The 13,455-nt window shown below is 45.3% G+C and overlaps 2 long non-coding RNA genes across 2 annotated transcripts; both read right to left on the bottom strand.

Moving 5' to 3' along the window:
* Positions 1-3,074: 3,074 nt before the first annotated feature.
* On the bottom strand, positions 3,075-3,473 carry LOC139571487 (uncharacterized). Its single transcript, XR_011674306.1, has 2 exons — positions 3,349-3,473; positions 3,075-3,243 (listed from the first exon to the last, which is right to left on the bottom strand). It is a non-coding gene; the product is annotated as an uncharacterized lncRNA (long non-coding RNA).
* Positions 3,474-6,682: 3,209 nt separating this feature from the next.
* LOC139571490 (uncharacterized) lies at positions 6,683-13,106 on the bottom strand. The gene is made up of 3 exons (XR_011674307.1): positions 12,861-13,106; positions 10,735-10,823; positions 6,683-8,173 (listed from the first exon to the last, which is right to left on the bottom strand). It is a non-coding gene; the product is annotated as an uncharacterized lncRNA (long non-coding RNA).
* Between the last annotated feature and the right edge of the window lie 349 nt (positions 13,107-13,455).

Genomic DNA, 13,455 nt, shown 5'->3' on the forward strand with positions numbered 1-13,455 from the left:
TCTCCTCTCCTGTACAGCTCTGCTCCTATACCAGATCACCACAGCTCTCTCCTCTCCTGTACAGCTCTGCTCCTATACCAGATCCCCACAGCTCTCTCCTCTCCTGTACAGCTCTGCTCCTATATCAGATCCCCACAGCTCTCTCCTCTCCTGTACAGCTCTGCTCCTATACCAGATCCCCACAGCTCTCTCCTCTCCTGTACAGCTCTGCTCCTATACCAGATCACCACAGCTCTCTCCTCTCCTGTACAGCTCTGCTCCTATACCAGATCCCCACAGCTCTCTCCTCTCCTGTACAGCTCTGCTTCTATACCAGATCCCCACAGCTCTCTCCTCTCCTGTACAGCTCTGCTCCTATACCAGATCCCCACAGCTCTCTCCTCTCCTGTACAGCTCTGCTCCTATACCAGATCCCCACAGCTCTCTCCTCTCCTGTACAGCTCTGCTTCTGTACCAGATCCCCACAGCTCTCTCCTCTCCTGTACAGCTCTGCTCCTATACCAGATCCCCACAGCTCTCTCCTCTCCTATACATACTATTCACTAATGACTGTCCTAGCGACTATAAAAACAGGCACATCATTAAGTTTAGTGATGACTTTGTCATCGTCAGTCTCCTACAGGAAGGAGAGTCTGAGCATGGGCCTGTGGTAGATGACTTTGTGTCACGGTGTGAGAACTGCTTCCTCCAACTGAATGTCTCCCAAACTAAAGATATGGCTATTGACTTTAGAAGGCAGCCACTGAACCACACACCCACTCTGGTCATGGGAAATGACATTGAGCTGGTCAGTACCTACAAGTACCTGGGAACAGTGCTGGACAACAAGTTTGAGGAGAATACAGATGCCATCTGTAAAAAGGGACAGCAGCATTTTTTTCCCGAGAAAGATTAACTTGTTTAATATCAGCAAGACAATGATAACACTGTTTTACAGGAGTTTTATTGAAGCCATATTGATGTTCTCAACAGTGGCCTGGTTTGGCAATCTTAATGTTTGCAAGAAAAATAGGTTGGACAGGGTGGTTAAGGTGGCCAGAATGGTCATTGGGGTGCAACAGACACAGCTTTCTGTGACATTCAGAAAGCACGTGGTGAGGAGAGCTAACAGTATCCTAGACTGTCCTGATCACCCACTCCCTGACCATTTTGCGCTTCTCCCCTCAGGTCGTTGTTTTAGACTTCCCAAACTCAATAGCAACCGATACAATAACTCTTTTATCCCACAGGCCATAAACCTTCTGAATCTGCACATTAAAGGAAATGTATATTTATTGCTGCACTTGTGCACAATGATGACTCTTTTTTATCCATCTAATTGTTTCATGTTATGAGCATGTGACTCCAGACTCTGATCCTTGCTCAGCGTCATTCAATCTGATTCCCATAAATATGGCAATACCCCTGACTATAACTCTTTCCCAACATATGTCCTCCCATTCCAATAGCCTCAGTGCCACACCTTGGCATCTCTATAGCGACCCCAGTTCAGCTGGGATATTCTACCACCCAACACTTCTGTATCTCTGTCCGTTTACCTTCTGTCTGGTTCCCGCTCATTCTCTCAGTCTCAGCATTATCCTGCATGTGATTTGAATGTACATTTTAAATGTACAGGACACTCCAAAATATTGATGTTGAGGTATATTGATTGTGGAACATTGTATCATTTCACAGTGCAGGACTACTGGCTTCTTTTCATGTGTAATATTGTATTTCTGATAAAACGTCAACAACTGAAGTACTTATTTCTATGGAAATTACACAGTTCCTTTTTCAGAGAGATCAGATAGCAAGAGGCCAAATTAAAAGCAAACAATGGGGGCTGTAGAGCTGTATAATATTGGAGAGTCCTGTAGATACAGAAGCTACCACTAGGGGGGCTCTACTCCACAGGATCCTTCTCTTGCGTCAATGACCAAATACTTCCATCACAGTATGTAAACAGTTAGGAAATTGTAGCCGTAGCCAGAGCCAGAATAGAAAGGATTAAATAATGAGTCGTATTATTTATATTGTATGTATTCTACTGATAGATCACTCATGTCTTGACAGGGTGACAAAAGAAAGGATGAGAGCGGGGAAGAGAGAGAGAGAGAAACATATTGAAGTCAAGGCAGAGCAACCCCACATTAATCAGACATGTGCCATTGGCCTGGTTCTCATTTGAGAAGAGGGAATGTCTTTTTTTTACTCTCAAAGAGAAGATAATGATTGCTGTATAGAACTGTCTACTGAAACAATAAATAAAATGTAATGTCTTACTCTCAACGAGAAGATGATGATTGCTGTACAGAACTGTCTGCTGAAACAATAAATAAAATATGTCTTCTTAATCTCAGAGAAGATGATGATTGCTGTATTGAACTGTCTGCTGAAACAATAAATAAAATGTAATGTGTTACTCTCAACGAGAAGATGACAATTGTTGTAGAGAACTGTCTGCTTAAACAATAAATACAATGTATGCTGTTCAGAGTTTAATTTAAACAACATCTAGAGGAGGAGACATGGCACTGTGACATCATCAACATTACAGTTACAGAGTTTAATGTAAACAACATCTAGAGGAGGAGACATGGCACTGTGACATCATCGATGTTACAGTTACAGAGTTTAATGTAAACAACATCTAGAGGAGGAGACATGGCACTGTGACATCATCGATGTTACAGTTACAGAGTTTAATGTAAACAACATCTAGAGGAGGAGACATGGCACTGTGACATCATCGATGGTAACAGGGTTGCTGTTTGTTGATTTTATAATCTAACAAGGCACTGTGCCTTTCTGGGAGATGAGACCACGTCCTCCAGGATCTCTCGATCAATGTCACACATTTATTTAACTGAGTCTGTGTCAGGAAGGGAGGGAACTCATAATAAGAAAAAGTGAAGAGGGGATAGATACACAGAGAGGAAAAGAGAGGAAGAGAGATACAGTTGAAGTCTGAAGTTCACATACACTGGGGCGGCAGGTACCCTAGTGGTTAGAGCGTTGGACTAGTAACCGAAAGGTTGTTAGTGTCACGATCTTTCAAGATCGAACCCAGAAGCAGACCAGGACAAGGAGCGTAGGAAGAAGGTGAGTATTTATTTACAGTGAAATGTGAAAAGGTAGATATATCCAGATGGCGTAACGGGCAGCGGTGGTGAGTAGATGAGAGGAAATAGGTGAATCCAATGTAGTAGCAGAATCCTCTGTCAACCAGGCGGGAATGGAGTGAATGATCCAGGTGAGTAACTGAAGACAAAACAAACGGAGGTAAGTTCAAGGCAAGCAATACGTAAATGAAAACAACAAAACAAATTCTATCCAACTGGAGTCTGGTACTCAGGCACAACATACTATTCATGGCTAACGATCCGGCAGGGAATGGAAGTCAGGTCAGAGCTTTTGAAGGGTAGAGATGATGATCAGGACAGGTGTGCAGATTACTGACGGGAAACAGGTGCGGGTGAAACCAATCTCCCAATGAGCTAATTCGCCCGGCAACCAGACAGGGTGCGTTCCAGGACACCTGAAACACACTCCAGGACAGACACACAGGCAAACCCAGACTCAGGAAGCGAGATTCGTGACAGTACCCCCCCTCCGACGAACGCCACCGGGCGGACTACCTGGAGCGCCAGGATGGAGGCGGTAGAAGTCACGAATCAGGTCGTCATCCAGAATCTGTCGCCGAGGAATCCAACTCCTCTCCTCTGGACCATATCCTTCCCAGTCCACTAGAAACTGGTACCCTCGACCCCGCCGTCTGGAGTCCATGATGCGGCGCACCGTGTAGACAGGACCACCTCCGATCATCCGAGGAGGAGGAGGATGAGGAGGAGGAGGCAACAGAGGACTAAGGTGAACCGGCTTGAGACAGGAGACATGAAAAGTGGGATGCACTCTAAGTGTTGCAGGCAACTTGAGTCGAACCACCACAGGATTTATGATTCTCTCCACTACAAACGGACCAATGAACTTAGGTGACAACTTCCTTGACTCCGTCCGTAGAGGAAGATCCCGTGTAGCCAACCAAACCTTATCTCCAACCGTATAAGCTGGGGCAGGAATACGGCGACGGTTCGCCTGTATCTGATACCGGTCAGAAACTCTAAGGAGAGCCTTCCTGGCCCGATGCCAGGTCCGGTGGCAACGACGAATATGGGTCTGGACAGAAGGAACCGAGAGATCCCTCTCCTGAGAAGGAAACAAAGGAGGTTGGTATCCGTAAAGGCATTGGAAGGGGGACATCCCAGTGGCAGATGAAGGAAGGGTATTATGGGCATACTCAACCCAGGGTAATTGAGATGACCAAGAGGTGGGATCAGAGGAGACAAGACAACGCAGCGTGGACTCCATCTTCTGGTTGGCTCTCTCCGCTTGACCATTAGATTGTGGGTGAAATCCGGAAGTGAGACTGACTGTAGCTCCAATGGCCAAACAGAAGGATTTCCAGACAGCAGAGGTAAACTGAGGACCACGGTCAGACACAATGTCACTGGGCAATCCGTGAACCCTGAAAACCTCCCTGACCAGGATCTCGGACGTCTCCGTAGCCGATGGAAGCTTGGAGAGAGGAACAAAATGAGCAAACTTGCTGAATCTGTCCACAATGGTCAGAATGACCGTGTTCCCAACAGAAGGGGGCAATCCCGTGACAAAATCCAGGGCCAGATGCGACCAAGGTCGCCGAGGAATAGGTAGGGGATGAAGAAGCCCAGAGCTGGGCCGATTGGTACTCTTGTTCTGGGCACAAACAGGACATGCGGCAACAAACCTCCGGGTATCTTCTCCCATGGCAGGCCACCAAAAACGTCTGCGCAGTAGTGCCATAGTCCGAGCAACGCCAGGGTGACAAGCTATCTTGCTGGCGTGGGACCACTGAAGGACATCAGAACGGACCGACTCGGGTACGAACAACCGACCGGGTGGACCGTTACCGGGGCCGGGCTGCGTCCGAAGGGCCGCCATCACATCCTCCTCTATCCTCCATGTAACGGCTCCCACGACAACATTCTGGGGAAGAATCGTCTCAGTCTTGACCCCACTCTCCTCCGTCTTAGAGAACATCCGGGACAGGGCGTCCGCCTTCCCGTTCTTAGACCCAGGTCGGAATGTCAGGGAAAAATTGAAACGTCCAAAAAACAAGGCCCACCTAGCCTGACGGGCGTTGAGACGTTTAGCCGATTGTACGTAAGCCAGATTCTTGTGGTCAGTCCAGACCACAAACGGTTGCTCCGCTCCCTCCAACCAGTGCCGCCACTCCTCCAAGGCAAGCTTCACAGCGAGAAGCTCCCGGTTACCCACATCGTAATTTCTTTCAGCTGGAGAAAGACGACCAGAGTAGAAAGCGCAGGGATGGAGTTTACCGTCAGTGGAGCTACGCTGGGACAGGATGGCGCCCACACCCACATCAGAAGCATCCACTTCCACAACGAACTGACGGGAAGTGTCAGGTTGAGAGAGAATCGGGGCGTTGGTGAATCGGCTCTTCAAGTCCAGAAATGCTCGGTCTGCCTCAGGAGTCCAACAGAACTTTCTGGTGCAAGACGTCAGGGCAGTTAAAGGTGCAGCCACCCGGCTGTAGTCACGGATAAACCTCCGATAAAAATTCGCAAACCCCAGGAATCTCTGGAGCTGCAATCTTGTACCTGGCTGGACCCAATCCCGAACCGCCCGAACCTTCTCTTGGTCCATCTTGATCTCTCCCCTGGATATGATGTACCCGAGGAAGGACGTTGTATGGGCGTGAAAATCACATTTCTCCGCCTTCACGAACAGACGGTTCTCCAATAACCGCTGCAGGACCTGCTTGACATGCAGAACGTGGCTAGAAAGCTCCTTTGAGAAGATGAGGATATCATCCAGGTAAACGAACACAAAAATCCCAATCATATCTCTCAAAACGTCATTCACCATACTTTGGAACACCGCCGGAGCGTTGGTCAGTCCAAACGGCATCACCTGGTACTCAAAATGTCCCATCGGAGTATTGAACCCAGTCAACCACTCGTCCCCCTCCTTGATCCGAACCAAATGATAAGCATTACATAAATCAAGCTTCGTAAAAACCGTAGCACCCTGTAAGGAATCGAAAGCCGAGCTCATCAAGGGCAGGGGATACTTGTTCTTAACCGTAATCTCATTCAAACCCCGATAATCAATACACGGTCGAAGAGAACCATCCTTCTTGCTCACAAAAAAAAATCCTGCTCCCAAAGGTGATGACGATGGCCGAATGAGACCTGTAGCTAGAGACTCCTTGATGTAGGTCTCCAAGGCCTCACGTTCCGGTCGAGAGATACTGTATAACCGTCCCTTGGGAAAGGCAGATCCAGGAAACAGATTAATCGCACAATCATAAGGTCGGTGGGGAGGAAGAGACAGAGCCTTCTGTTTACTGAATACCTCACCCAACTCGTGATATGTTTCTGGAACCAGGGACAAATCAGGAGGAGCAGAGTCACTGACCTGACTGGAAACAGCAGGAGAACAGGCAGTCCTAAGGCAGTTAGCATGACACTCAATGCTCCAACTAGTTACCTTCCCTGTCACCCAATCAAACGAGGGATTGTGTTCCTTCAGCCAGGGGTAACCAAGAACCAGAGGAACATGGGGCGAGGACAAAATGAAGAAAGAGATAAACTCTGAATGATTTCCCGACATGATTTCCCGATTTCCCGACAACATCTTAACCGGTTCAGTCCTCATAGTGATCCGTGCCAGACTACTGCCGTTCAGAGTGGTTGCTTCAATGGCTTCCGGCAATTGCTCCTTGGAAAGCCCCAGCTGTTCCACCAAGTCGGCATCCATAAAGTTGCCATCGGCACCTGAATCGATAAAAGCGTTCAGGTCAAAACTCTGATCCTTATTCATAAGGGTCGCAGGAAAACGGGGTCTGACAAGATCCTTGAGAGATTGAGACTGGCTCGCTAAAATTCCTCCCAAATTTAGCGAGCCGTGCAGTTTAACGGGCGCTGTGGACAAGCGGAGTTGTAATGTCCCGATCTACCACAGTAGAAAGAGCTATTGGTCTCACGTCTACTTTGGCGCTCCTCCTTAGTTAGCCCGTGTCGCCCCACTTGCATTGGTTCAGAATCTGGTGGCAAGACTCCTCCACTAATCCCTTGTGGAGAATAACGATCAATACGTCCTGGTTCACCTCCTGAACCGAATGGTAACCGAGTTACAGATTGATTGGATAGACCCCACTGCTTCTCCCTCCTTCTCTCTCGGACTCTATTATCAACCCGAATAGATAAAGCGACCAAGCTGTCTAAGTCACTAGGCTCTGGATAAGAAATCAGCTCATCCTTAAGTTCATCTGACAACCCCTTGTAAAAAACCGCTTGTAGTGACTCCTCATTCCAACCACTCTCCACAGCCAATGTCCTGAACTCAATCATAAAATCTGCCACCCTGCGATCTCCTTGGCGAAGAGAGAACAAACGTTTAGCTGCGTCCTTACCTCGGACTGGATGATCAAAAAGCTTCCTCATCTCTCCCGTGAACTCCTGATATGAAGCCGTGCAGGTTCCCTGTCGTTCCCAAACGGCTGAAGCCCATTCCAGAGCTCCTCCACGCAACAGTTCAATAACAAAGGCTATCCTAGCCTTGTCAGTGGCGTAAGAATGGGGCTGTAGATCAAACACTAACCCACACTGCATAAGAAACGAACGGCATTTTCCCAAATCCCCTTCATATTTATCAGGCGTCGGTACCTTGGGTTCACGAAATGGAACCGCTTCAGACACGGCAGGTGAAATGGGTGAAACCGGTAGTGAATGAATCACCTGCAAACTGAGCTGATCCTGGACTTGTGTCAAGCTAGCAGATAAATTCTGGATCGAACTCGCTATCTCCTGTAGCGCCGTATTGTGTTGTCCCAATTTCTTCTCCTGCAGGGTAATGGCATGGCAAACGGAGTCCAGGTCCGCTGGGTTCATTACTGGCCGGATCGTTCTGTCACGATCTTTCAAGATCGAACCCAGAAGCAGACCAGGACAAGGAGCGTAGGAAGAAGGTGAGTATTTATTTACAGTGAAATGTGAAAAGGTAGATATATCCAGATGGCGTAACGGGCAGCGGTGGTGAGTAGATGAGAGGAAATAGGTGAATCCAATGTAGTAGCAGAATCCTCTGTCAACCAGGCGGGAATGGAGTGAATGATCCAGGTGAGTAACTGAAGACAAAACAAACGGAGGTAAGTTCAAGGCAAGCAATACGTAAATGAAAACAACAAAACAAATTCTATCCAACTGGAGTCTGGTACTCAGGCACAACATATTATTCATGGCTAACGATCCGGCAGGGAATGGAAGTCAGGTCAGAGCTTTTGAAGGGTAGAGATGATGATCAGGACAGGTGTGCAGATTACTGACGGGAAACAGGTGCGGGTGAAACCAATCTCCCAATGAGCTAATTCGCCCGGCAACCAGACAGGGTGCGTTCCAGGACACCTGAAACACACTCCAGGACAGACACACAGGCAAACCCAGACTCAGGAAGCGGGATTCGTGACAGTTAGATCTAATCCCTGAGCTGACAAGGTAAAAATCAGTAGAATTGCCTGTGAACAAGGCAGTTAACCAACTGTTCCTAGGCTGTCGTTGAAAAAAAAAAATAATTCTTAACTGACTTGCCTAGTTAAATAAAGGTAAAATAAAAAAACACTTAGGTTGGAGTCATTAAAACTCATTTTTCAACCACTCCAAAAATGTTTTGTTAACAAACTATACTTTTGGCAAGTCGGTTAGGACATCTACTTTGTGAATGACACAAGTAATTGTTCCAACAATTGTTTACAGACAGATTACTTCACTTATAATTCATGACAATTCCAGTTGGTCAGAAATTTGCATACACTAAGTTGACTGTGCCTTTCAACAGCTTGGAAAATTCCAGAAAATGATGTCATGGCTTTAGAAGCTTCTGATAATTTGAGTCAATTGGTGGTGTACCTGTGGATGTATTTCAAGGCCTACCTTCAAACTCAGTGCCTCTTTGCTTAACATCATGGGAAAATCTATTTCCAAACGCCTGAAGGTACCACGTTCATCTGTACAAACAATAGTACGCAAGTACAAACACCATGGGTCCACGCAGCCATGATACCGCTCAGGAAGGAGACGCGCTCTGTCTCCTAGAGATGAACGTGCTTTGGTGCGAAAAGTGCAAATCAATCCCAGAACAACAGCAAAGGACCTTGTGAAGATGCTGGAGGAAACAGGTACAAAAGTATCTATATCCACAGTAAAACGAGTCCTATATCGACTTAGCCTGAAAGGACTCTCAGAAAGGAAGAAGCCACTGCTCCAAAACAGCCATAAAATAGCCAGACTATGGTTTGCAACTGCACATGGGGATAAAGATCGTACTTTTTGGAGAAATGTCCTCTGGTCTGACGAAACAAAAATAGAATTGTTTGGCCATAATGATCATCGTTATGTTTGGAGGAAAAAGAGGAATGCTTGCAAGCCGAAGAACACCATCCCAATCGTGAAGCACGGGGCTGGCAGCATCATGTTGTGGGGGTGCTTTGCTGCTGGAGGGACTGGTGCACTTCACAAAATAGATGTCTCATGAGGAAGGACAATTATGTGGATATATTGAAGCAACATCTCAAGACATCAGTCAGGAAGTTAAACCTTGGTCCCAAATGGGTCTTCCAAATGGACAATGACCCCAAGCATACTTCTAAAGTTGTGGCAAAAAGGTTTGAGGGCAACATAGTCAAGTTATTGGAGTGGCCATCCCAAAGCCCTGACCTCCAATCCTATAGAAGATGTGTGGGCAGAACTGAAAAAGCGTGTGCGAGCAAGGAGGCCTACAAATCTGACTCAGTTTTACCAGCTCTGTCTGGAGGAATGGGCCAAAATTCACCCACCTTATTGTGGGAAGCTTGTGGAAGGCTACCCGAAATGTTTGACCCAAGTCAAACAATTTAAAGGCAATGCTACCAAATACTAATTGAGTGTATGTACAATTCTGACCCACTAGGAATGTGATGAAAGAAATAAAAGAAATAAAAGCTCTATTATTCTGACATTTCACATTCTGAAAATAAAGTGGTGATCCTAACTGACCTAAGACAGGGAATTTTAACTTGGATTAAATGTCAGGATTTGTGAAAAACTGAGTTTAAATGTATTTGGTAAGCTTTACGTAAACTTCCGACTTCAACTGTATGAGATAAAGAGGAAGTCGGAATGAGAGAAGGGGAGAGTGATCTCATAAAAAACTAAAGAGGAAGAACAGGAGAGAGTGATCTCATAACAAGAGAGATACAGAACAGGAGATAGAGAGAATGAGTGAGAGAGAACAGGAGAGAGAGAGAGTGAGAGTGTCAGGTTTTGGCCAGGACTATTCAGGTTTTGGTCACTAGATGCTCCCATTGCGCCTTTTTGAACCTTTTGTTTTTCCCTTGTTCTAGTTATTGTTTGCACCTGTGCCTCATTTTCTTGTAGGTATTTAAACCCTGAGTGTTCCTCAGTTCTTTGCTCTGTGTTTGTATGTTAGCACCCAGCCCCAGCCATGCTGTGAACATATATTTCTCTAGTTGGATTTTCCAGAGGTACTCTGGTTTTGTTCTTGTTTATTTTTGATTAGTCTTTTGAGGTTTGTTTTTCCCTGCTGTTCTTACAACTTTGTGGATTTTCTTTGTATTTTGGAGGTTATCCATTTTTTCTCTTGGCTTTACTTTTGACGTTGTGGATTTATATTTTTTGCCTGAAGATCTTTTACCTTGATTAAACCACCGTCTCTAGTACTGCTGCGTCTGCCTCATCTTCTGGGTTCTGCCGACTATTAGTGACTGTTTCTCACACCGGGTCCTGACAGAGAGAAAGAACAGGAGAGAGAGAGCGAGAGAGAACAGGAGAGAGAGAGAGACCAGTGAAGAACAATCACCATTGTAATTACATCCCATATTTATGTTTATTTATTTTCCCTTTTGTACTTGAGCTATTTGCACATTGTTACAACACTGTATATAGACATAATATGACATTTGAAATGTGTTTATTGTTTTGGAACTTTTGTAAGTGTAATGTTTAATGTTCATTTTATTGTTTATTTCACTTTTGTTTATTGTCTGCTTCACTTGATTTGGCAATGTTAATTAACATATGTTTCCCATGCCAATAAATCTCTGATACATTGATACTGAATTGAATTGAGAGAACAGGAGAGAGAGAGAGTTCTCTCATAACAAGAGAGAGAACAGGAGAGAGAGATAGAGACTATCCACATGAAATATGCAGAGCTGTGTCTTTGTGTAGCATAAATCAACAAACACATAAGTAAGGCATAGGGAATCTATTCCATTTGATATGATCTGAACTCAGCATGCCTTGTCTGTCTGAGAGAGTGAGTACTAGATTCTGAAGTCAAATGTCTACTGTTTGCTGACGATCTGGTGCTTCTGTTCCAAACCAAGAAGGACATACAGCAGCACCTAGATCTTCTGCACAGATTCTGTCAGACCTGGGCCCTGACAGTAAATCTCAGTAAGACAAAAATAATGGTGTTCCAAAAAAAAGTCCAGTAGCCAGGACCACAAATACAAATTCCATCTAGACACTGTTGCCCTAGAGCACACAAAAAAATATACATTCCTGGGCCTAAACATCCACGCCACAGGTAACTTCCTCAAAGCTGTGAATATTTGAGAGAAAAGGCAAGAAGGGAAATCTATGTCATGAAAAGGAACATAAAATATAACATCCCAATGAGGATACGTCTAAAAAATACTTGAGTCGGTTATAGAACCCCCTGTCCTTTATGGCTGTGAGATCTGGGGTACGCTCACCAACCAATAATTCCCAAAATGGGACCAACAACAATTTGAGATATCCTCTGTGTACAACGTAAAACACCAAATAATGCATGCAGAGCAGAATTCGGCCGCTCCCCGCTAATGATCAAAATCCAGAAAAGAGACGTTAAATTCTACAACCACTTATAAGGAAGTGATTCCCAAACCTTACATAAGAAAGCCATCACCTACAGAAAGATAAACCTAGAGAAGAGTCCACTAAGCAACCTGGTCCTGGGGCTCTGTTTACAAACACAAACAGATCCCACAGAAAGCAACAGCAACACAATTAGACCCAACCAAATCATAAGAAAACCAAAAGATAATTACTTGACACATTGGAAAGAATTAACCAAAAAACTGAGCAGACTAGAATGCTATGTGGCCCTATACACAGAGTACACAGTGGCAGAAGACCTGACCACTGTGACTGACCCAAAATTAACTAAAGCCTTGACTATGTACAGACTCAGTGAGCATAGCCTTGCTATTGAGAGAGGCCGCCGTAGGCAGACCTGGCTCTCAAGAGAAGACAGGTTATGTCCACACTGCCCACAAAATGCTGCACTTCCTAACCTCCTGCCAAATGTATGACCATATTAGAGACACATATTTCTCTCAGATTACACAGATCCACAAAGAATTCCAGAACAAATTCAATTTTGATAAACTCCTATATCTTTTGGGTGAAATACCACAGTGTGCCATCACAGCAGCAAGATTTGTGACCTGTTGCCACAAGAAAATGGCACCAGGTGAAGAACAAACAACATTGTAAATACAACCCATATTCATGTTTATTTATTTTCCATTTTGTACTTTAACTATTTGCACATCGTTATAACACTCACTAGACATAATATGACATTTGAAATGTTTTTATTCTTTTGGAGCTTTTGTGAGTGTACTGTTTACTGTTCATTTTTTAAAGTTTATTTCACTTTTGTTTTCCATGCCAATATAGCCCTTTTAATTGAGAGAGAGATTTACACAAAGAGACAGAGAAGGGGGAGTTCTCCTCCTTTCGTTAAACAGTACAATTGCAAAACGTTACCTTAAGCATTGGGACCTTCATCAACACATTCCCCTTCATTATCCTCCTGGTTTGTTGTCAAATTGCTGGGATACTGAGTTGACACAGGCAGCAGAAACACCATGAACAGTTGTGTTGAGTTTTTCATAATTGGTTTGCCCGGCAAAGCAGTCTCCTGTCTGTCAGTGTGAGTCCCGAGAGTCATGTACTGTAACTGCCGGTTTAAAGAAGAAAGAGAAATATACAGAGATAGTCTTGCTCACTGCTATTTGGAGTGAGATGGTAGAATTTATAGTAGGGTAAAGTAGGGCTAAAAGAGGGCTGCCTCCACTTAGAGACAACATCTGCCATTCGTCTCATACTCCTTACGGGGGCACAAGGGTAGAGGAGGGGGGCGAGTATTATGCAGTGGGAGGTAGGCCTCTGGGAGGCGCTGTGAGAGGGGGGCACATATTTGGCTGGAGGGAAGGCTTTCCGGAGGCACTGTATGGGAGGCGGTCAACCTGCATCGGGAAGGGAGACAGACCTAGATACGGGGGGCACCGTACGGGGGTTCCACCATGCCCGGGAGGGACACTAACTCTCACTAGTTGTTTCCCACTTAAGTGAATCAAAG

The sequence above is a fragment of the Salvelinus alpinus genome, chromosome 3, assembly GCF_045679555.1.
Source record: "Salvelinus alpinus chromosome 3, SLU_Salpinus.1, whole genome shotgun sequence".
NCBI classification, from domain to species: domain Eukaryota; kingdom Metazoa; phylum Chordata; class Actinopteri; order Salmoniformes; family Salmonidae; genus Salvelinus; species Salvelinus alpinus.